The sequence below is a fragment of the Perissodus microlepis genome, chromosome 3, assembly GCF_051167445.1.
Source record: "Perissodus microlepis isolate ML-2025 ecotype Zambia chromosome 3, ASM5116744v1, whole genome shotgun sequence".
Lineage (NCBI taxonomy): Eukaryota > Metazoa > Chordata > Actinopteri > Cichliformes > Cichlidae > Perissodus > Perissodus microlepis.
Genome location: NC_140463.1, coordinates 12,858,568 through 12,866,149, shown reverse-complemented (window position 1 = coordinate 12,866,149; position 7,582 = coordinate 12,858,568). Strand labels below are relative to the sequence as shown.

The 7,582-nt window shown below is 40.0% G+C and overlaps 1 long non-coding RNA gene across 1 annotated transcript; it reads left to right on the top strand.

Moving 5' to 3' along the window:
- Nucleotides 1-975: 975 nt before the first annotated feature.
- LOC146389989 (uncharacterized) lies at nt 976-4,128 on the top strand. Its single transcript, XR_014799779.1, has 3 exons — nt 976-1,108; nt 1,692-1,824; nt 2,514-4,128. It is a non-coding gene; the product is annotated as an uncharacterized LOC146389989 (long non-coding RNA).
- The last annotated feature ends 3,454 nt before the right edge of the window (nt 4,129-7,582 follow it).

The following is a 7,582-nucleotide window of genomic DNA, read 5'->3' as shown; positions in this document are numbered from 1 at the left end:
TAAAAGTAACCTAGTCAGTTTTGAAGATTAACAATGGCTAACACTGAGCAGTGCTGATTTTCTAACACTGGAAAATAACTCAAAATGTTAGAAATATTCCAGTGTTAGAAAATCAGCACTGCTCAGTGTTAGCCATTGTTAATCTTCAAAACTGACTAGGTTACTTTTAAACATATAACACTGTCAAAAGTGTTAATTTAACACTCAACAGTGTTGTATTTAACACTCAGAGGTGTGGACCCATATAGACACTCTCTAGTGTTAATTTAACACTGGAGATTTTGCTGTGTAGTGCTGATCTTTAGCCTAAATTTAAGATGTTTAACAACAACTATTCATGAGTTACAGTCATTTCTTACACCGCCCCTGAATTCTCAGTAAAGTAGTTTGCACACTAACAAGCATTTGCCTGAATCTGATCTCTGTTCATGGGGACAGAGGCCAATATTAGGCTGCAAAAAGAAAGAAAAAGAAGGTCCTTTACATTTCTATCTACCATTGCAGAGTCCACAGGATACCTGGCTCCTCCCTTAAAGACCCTACTCACTACCAACAAACTGTGTTCACACTCCCAGCCTCATGCTGGAGGTGTAGAAGTGTGTGACTGAAGAACTCTTTCTTCCTGCCATCAGACTCCTAAACACCTGACAGGAGTTTGTAAACTTGTTTTACCTCCATCCATATTCCTCTGTTTGCACACATGCAATTGCACACTCACTGCTGTCTACTGTACGTACAGCTGAGGTAGCATTCTAGATTGATATTTACATAGTATTTGATTTTATTTGTATATATTTATATAAAAATAGCATACATTTTTTTAAAAAAATGTTATATTCCTATTATTTTATAACCTATTATAACCATCCGTTATTCTATTTATCTAATTTATTTGATTTTTTTATTTGACATCTCCTGTTGATTGATTGAAGGACCTGAAGGGGCAGCAATACGCCTTTTGTTGAGTCTGCCGGAAATCCAAGAAGAAGCAGCAGCAGTCGAAGAAGAAGAACCGTAAACAAACTAAACTGAGGCGGCGTTTGTGTTTAGTTTTTAACAGAAGATGGAGGCACTCAGCAGACGGGCTCTGGACCGGATTTACTCCGCGGTAAATTTGCTTTATTTATTCTATTGACTTTATTCGTTTTGAGCGCGCTTCTCAGTCACCGGGACTAGAAGCGGTAACCGTTAGCAACAAGCTACAGCCTGGAAACAATAAAGCTAGCGAGGAAGACACTAACAAGCTGACATTTAACATCATAAAGACCCAAAATAAATGCATAAAAATTTTCACTCACATCTTTCATAAAAATAGAACACGTAGAACATTGGAATGCCTGTTTGATTGTGAAAACACAAAATTACCGACATGTAACAAATTGCTTTATCGTGTGCGTTTATTGTGGTTCAATTTTTGTTTATTACGTACGACAGGAAAACAGTCATAGTCTGAATGTCAGCATCATGTGAGTTTGTCACAGAAAAGTTGTGTGTGGTCTTATACACTCATCAGCCAATATATTAGGTACAACTTGCTGGTTGGACATTATTTTCTTCTTCAGAGCTGCTTTAACTCTTCATGGCACAGATTCAATTGTCCAAAATGTGTTTAAAAATGCTGCTTAGAGCACGTTTAACCATCTTTCCAAGGTTTGAAGTCCTTCTGAATGAAGTCTCTCTCCGTCCTTCAGGTATTGCTGGCAGTTGTGGTTTTGTCCTGGTCTTATGTGATCTACGCCAGCAGGATCGCCTCCGTTTGGCTGCTGGAACAGAGGACGCGTCGTTGAGGCAAGACTGACCGTGCGTCAGAGTGCAGGCGTACAGGTCGGTGTTCTGGTCATGATGACATGCGGTATCATAAATAAAGTCATCTCCACGGACACCTGCACAGTGTAAAGGGTGTAAACTGTGGTATTGTTTAAAGCACAAAGTGAGCGTCATGCATAAAAGACAAAGCATGTTAGGAAGAGCTCTTTTAGCTGCTGGTACAAATGGGAGAAACAGACCCTGTTTCCCTGCTCATATGAACACCTCACTGCTCTTTTCACATCCCTTTAAACCCAGCCGTCTGGTTGAAGTCACTGCAGCACCACCAGGGGTCAGTATATGAACTGTGATCTGCTGCAGATCTCAGGCTTCAGTCAGATTTTTGCTTAACTTTTTAAATTTGCTAATTAAAGTTCCTAACTGAATGACATGACCCTAAATATGAGCCTGGTTGTGGGTTAGATTCTCTAAGTACATAACAAAAGACCCTTTAGTGCTTGTTTATTGCCTCCTTAAGTGGAGTTGAGGTGCCGAGACACATTTAGGTGAGCGAGACGCTTCACTTGAAGCTTGAAGATCAGGCTGGTCATTTATCCCCGCACGAGAGGATGTTGTAGGATTTTTTCCTAAAGTCTACAGTCGTTTGTTTAGTTGTGGATGTATTAGTGTGTCTGGAAGGACTTTCTTTGAAGTGAAGATCTTTGGGTTTCAGAAGGTTAAACCTGTTCCTCCTGCTCTGGTCTCAGGCTGATGGACCCCTTTGAACCCTTGTTCCAGAGGTTCAGACCTGAACATATGGTGACTGTTCAGGTAGGAGAGGACAAAAGCGGCTGAAAGCACCAGAGGTTTCCAGGAGGTCAGATCTGAAAGGAGACGACACAAACAACCAAAAACTGGTTTAAAAGCGGGAAAAGACGGCGTAATGAGAGACACAATGAAGACGAGCTCCGAACTTGAGCGGGTTCTATGGGGACTGCGTTTAGCCCACAACACAGTAAAACCCCACAACACCCACTCTGATACTTTATGTTGTAATTACTGCTGAGTAACTTAGAGTAATTGAACTATCCAAAGCTGGATTAATGACTTCTTGGGCAGTCAGACCAGATCTCTCTCTTTAATTGAGACTTTTATTCATTGTCCCACATCTGGCTCACATTTTGACTTCTTCTGCACTTTTTCTAAAGTGTGGCTTTTACCCAGTGCATATCAAGGGAAGGCTTTTTTATATGTGTCAAATAAAGATTAGCCTGTTTAATGTTGTGAATGTTACAAATTACCAGAAAGTCATAAGATTTTCACATTTTAGTGATTATGATTGGAACCACCACAAATGAAATGGAGTGTCAGTATATACTGATAAATAGTGTTTTTGTTGTAGTTGTTTTGATTTTGCACGGAAGCAAGTCTGGTGTGAAGTGACACAGTATGCTGTGCCACAACTGACTAAAAATAGCTAAACTCTGGTATACTTTTTATTGACATAATCTATGGATACATCACTGCTGACACCCACACACAGTTTCAGTTGGAACAGCAGGAGTATGTAAAGACTATCACATGAGCGCCCTTTAAATCTTATTATATTTACTTAAAAAAGAGTTGGGAAAATTGCATTCACATATATTGGATTACCTCCCAGCATTTTTAACACTTTGTCCCACACTTAAATATATCGTTTATTGGGATCTGGTCAGCCAATCAGGAATCTGTATTTTTTTTGTCTTATAATCACAATAAAAATGCTCCAACAACATAAACAGGGTCCAGGGGTCCAATTCAGGAACTCCAATTAGCTGAGGTGAAGCTTAGCCGTCTGTGTCATCATCCACCTGTCAGTCAAAGAGGCCACGCCCCAATAATGCAAACTTTAAACCTTAATATAATTTAAACAGATGACTTATAAAAATTCACCCTCCCTTAGAGTTGTTAAGAAGAGGGGAATTAGCTATAGGGTTCAAAACCTTTATTGTAGCAGGGTGTAAATATGTTTGTTTGTCTTGTAAAGTCAGATGTTTTAACACAGTCACTCTAGTGGACATTAGAGGAACTGCAGGCTTCACATTCACAAAGTTATTTATTCAGTACATGTAATTCTATAACTAGACACTACGGCTGAATCACCAAAAAGTTTTCTGCAGTTTTTTTTTTTAATGTTTGTTTTTTAAAATTCAATTTAAACTCCCAAGTGTGAACTTCCCTAAGGTCTAAATGTGTCTTTAACATTGGGAAACCTGATGGTCTGATGCTTTGTTTGTAGTTTAATATTACCTGATCTACCTCTAAATGAATGTAAAAGCAATAAAAACGAGTATCTGGTCATTTTTCTGTATATTTCAACATTAAAGATTAGTTTCTTCAGCTCATGTGTGTTGAGATGTTTCATTTTCATGCCACCAGGGTTGAACAGATTTATGTTAAACAGAAGCAGGGATAATAATGGAGACGTGTGTCCTCTGATGTATTCAGTAAATAAACCTCAGACACACACACAGGAGGTTGATTTGGAAGGAAGAGGTTTGCTCTTTGATGTGTGCCCTCAGATATGTAAATGCTCTTAACAGAATGGGTGAGTGAGGGCAAGTGAGGTAAGGAGAGAATGAGAAGCAGAGAGAGAGAGAGAGAGGGGGTTCTCTTTATGTAAATACTCATTCTGTTATCAAAAACCACTTCAAGCACACACACACCTGTCATCTGTAATTAAAATCCTGCTCATCGTGTCTCCATCTGCTCTCGTGTTTGAGGCCCCGAGACCTTTTCATGGAAAATTAAAAACATTGATGGGAATGTGGGCACGATCCCACCTGCCAGAAAGATCCAGAGCCCTCTGGAAACCACTGGAAATATGTGATAAATGTGAGGGGGGTACATAAGGGTCTCCTAGGAACTACAAGTGGCGTCTGGAGTCTAAACAGAGTCTTTCTCGGTTAGGTAAAACACTTGTTGACCTACTTACTAATTAACCAAGGCGGTATAGTTCCAAAAGTATTTGGACAGAGGCAAATGTTTTGCTTCTTTTTCCTTCTACATCACCAAAAATCTATTTGAAATCAAGAAAAGGAGTACTGAAGTGTTGGTGTGTTCACATGTGTTTGCAGCCCTTCGTGCTTTTTAGTTTTCGTGTTCAGCAGTGAAATACAGCATGTTGAGATTAGTTGGTGTACTCAGCTGCTTTCCAATAGTCTTCACTTTCAGAGTGCTGATTTAGGGGATTTTTGTCCGTCTAACCCAGCCTGTATGATTTGCATCTCAACTGTCTCTTATGAAGTCTTCATGATACATTACTGATATGTCAAGTCTTCTTTTAGCTGGATGTTATAAAAGGCTTTTATTTTATTACAATGGAAAAGATTCTGTGATCGTCCACCACTTTTGTATTCCCTTCTTCTTGGTGCTCTTGCAGCCTGTTGATTTCATCTTTCACCTGTAATGACACCTCTTTGAACTCCATACAGCATTAATGTGAATGCAAAACTAGCCATCCATCTCTTTTCCTATCTGTTTACCCATTCGATTATGGATTTAAATCAAAGTGTTGAATTTTTAAATTGAACACATAGAATTAAATCCAGTTTATCTCCTTAACCTGTTTTGAATTAATCAGAAATGAAACGACACCTTGTAAGGACATGTTATGTTTTTGAGGTTTGGTTACTGTTTTGATCTTTTCCTGATTTTTGTAGTCAGTTCATGTGCATCTCCAAAAAATCTTTTTTTGAAATACAGCATTTTTACATTTTATATTTCAATATTGATGGCCATTAACTGTTTCTATTTAATTAAAAAAATAAATAAATACATGGTTGCACTGAGTCCATTGGATGATGAATACCTGTTAAATTAGCACGATGTCCTCTGAAGTGAGACGTCACTGCTCTGCATGCTGGAAAGAAAAAGCGAGCTGCCTTCTGCAGCTGTGCTTGTATTCAAACCTCTCATGCAGATGAGCCATAAAACACACAAGCACTCGTGTGAGGCTGCAGGACTCTGTTTATTCACTCACTATCAGCCACTTTGTATACACACACACAGCATGTAGAAGTAAATCATGAAATATATATTCCTTTTTTGATAATAAGACACACGGGAGTAGGATGTCTTCACAAGTTGTAGGTCAAAATTATTTGAAGCATTTCAGTCAGGTTTCAGGACTAATCACAGTCAAGAAACAGCGTTAGTGAAGGTTACAGAGAGAGTGCATATTTCTCCAGTATTGGCTTGTCTTTATTGGCTCCCTATTAAATCCAGAATCAAATTAAAATTCATCTCAGGAGATAGAAGCTAAAAAACTGTAAGTAACACTTTTTAATCAGATATATCATCAAGTCAGTGAAACATCTGGGATATTGATCTGGTCTGGCAAGTTTCAGCTGCTTTGGTGCACTAGAGGGGCAACAATGAGGCATCCCTCAAAACAGGAATGCTTTTACAGGTGGAGGCCACTGGCAATTTCTCCATCCTCATTTTTTCTGACTGTTTTTTCACTAGTTTTCTATTTGGGTAGGCTCAGTGTCACTATTGATAGCATGAGTTGATACCTGAACCCTGCAGAGTTTGCACTGTTAGTCCAACTCCTCCAGGGCAGAACATCAATTTGTCCAACTGACAGAAGGTTTGCTGTCTCCCAGCACAGTCTCAAGAGCATGGAGGAGATTCCAGGAGACAGGCTCTTTCCACACTAGGAGAGCTGGACAGAGCCATAGATTGCCCTAAACCCTTTAGCAGGAAGGGTATCTTCACCTTTCTATACAGTGGCTTGCAAAAGTATTTGGCCCCCTTGAACTTTTCCACATTTTGTCACATTACAGCCACAAACATAAATCAATTTTATTGGAATTCCACGTGAAAGACCAATACAAAGTGGTGTACACGTGAGAAGTGGAACAAAAATCATACATGATTCCAAACATTTGTTACAAATAAATAACTGAAACGTGGGGTGTGCGTAATTATTCAGCCCCCTGAGTCAAAACTTTGTAGAACCACCTTTTGCTGCAATTACAGCTGCCAGTCTTTTAGGGTATGTCTCTACCAGCTTTGCACATCTAGCGACTGAAATCCTTGCCCATTCTTCTTTGCAAAACAGCTCCAGCTCAGTCAGATTAGATGGACAGCGTTTGTGAACAGCAGTTTTCAGATCTTGCCACAGATTCTCGATTGGATTTATATCTGGACTTTAGTTGGGCCGCTCTAACACATGGATATGTTTTGTTTTAGACCATTCCATTGTTGCCCATTGTTGACCTTTATGTTTAGGGTCATTGTCCTGCTGGAAGGTGAACCTCAGTCTCAAGTCTTTTACAGACTCCAAGAGGTTTTCTTCCAAGATTGCCCTGTATTTGGCTCCATCCATCTTCCCATCAACTCTGACCAGCTTCCCTGTCCCTGCTGAAGAGAAGCACCCCCAGAGCATGATGCTGCCCCCACTATATTTGACAGTGGGGATGGTGTGTTCAGTGTGATGTGCAGTGTTAGTTTTCCGCCACACATAGCGTTTTGCATTTTGGCCAAAAAGTTCCATTTTGGTCTCATCTGACCAGAGCACCTTCTTCCACGTTTGCTGTGTCCCCCACATGGCTTGTGGCAAACTGCAAACGGGACTTCTTATGGTTTTCTGTTAACAATGGCTTTCTTCTTGCCACTCTTCCATAAAGGCCAACTTTGTGCAGTGCACGACTAATAGTTGTCCTATGGACAGATTCCCCCACCTGAGCTGTAGATCTCTGCAGCTCGTCCAGAGTCACCATGGGCCTCTTGGCTGCATTTCTGATCAGCGCTCTCCTTGTTCGGCCTGTGAGTTTAGGTGGACGGCCTT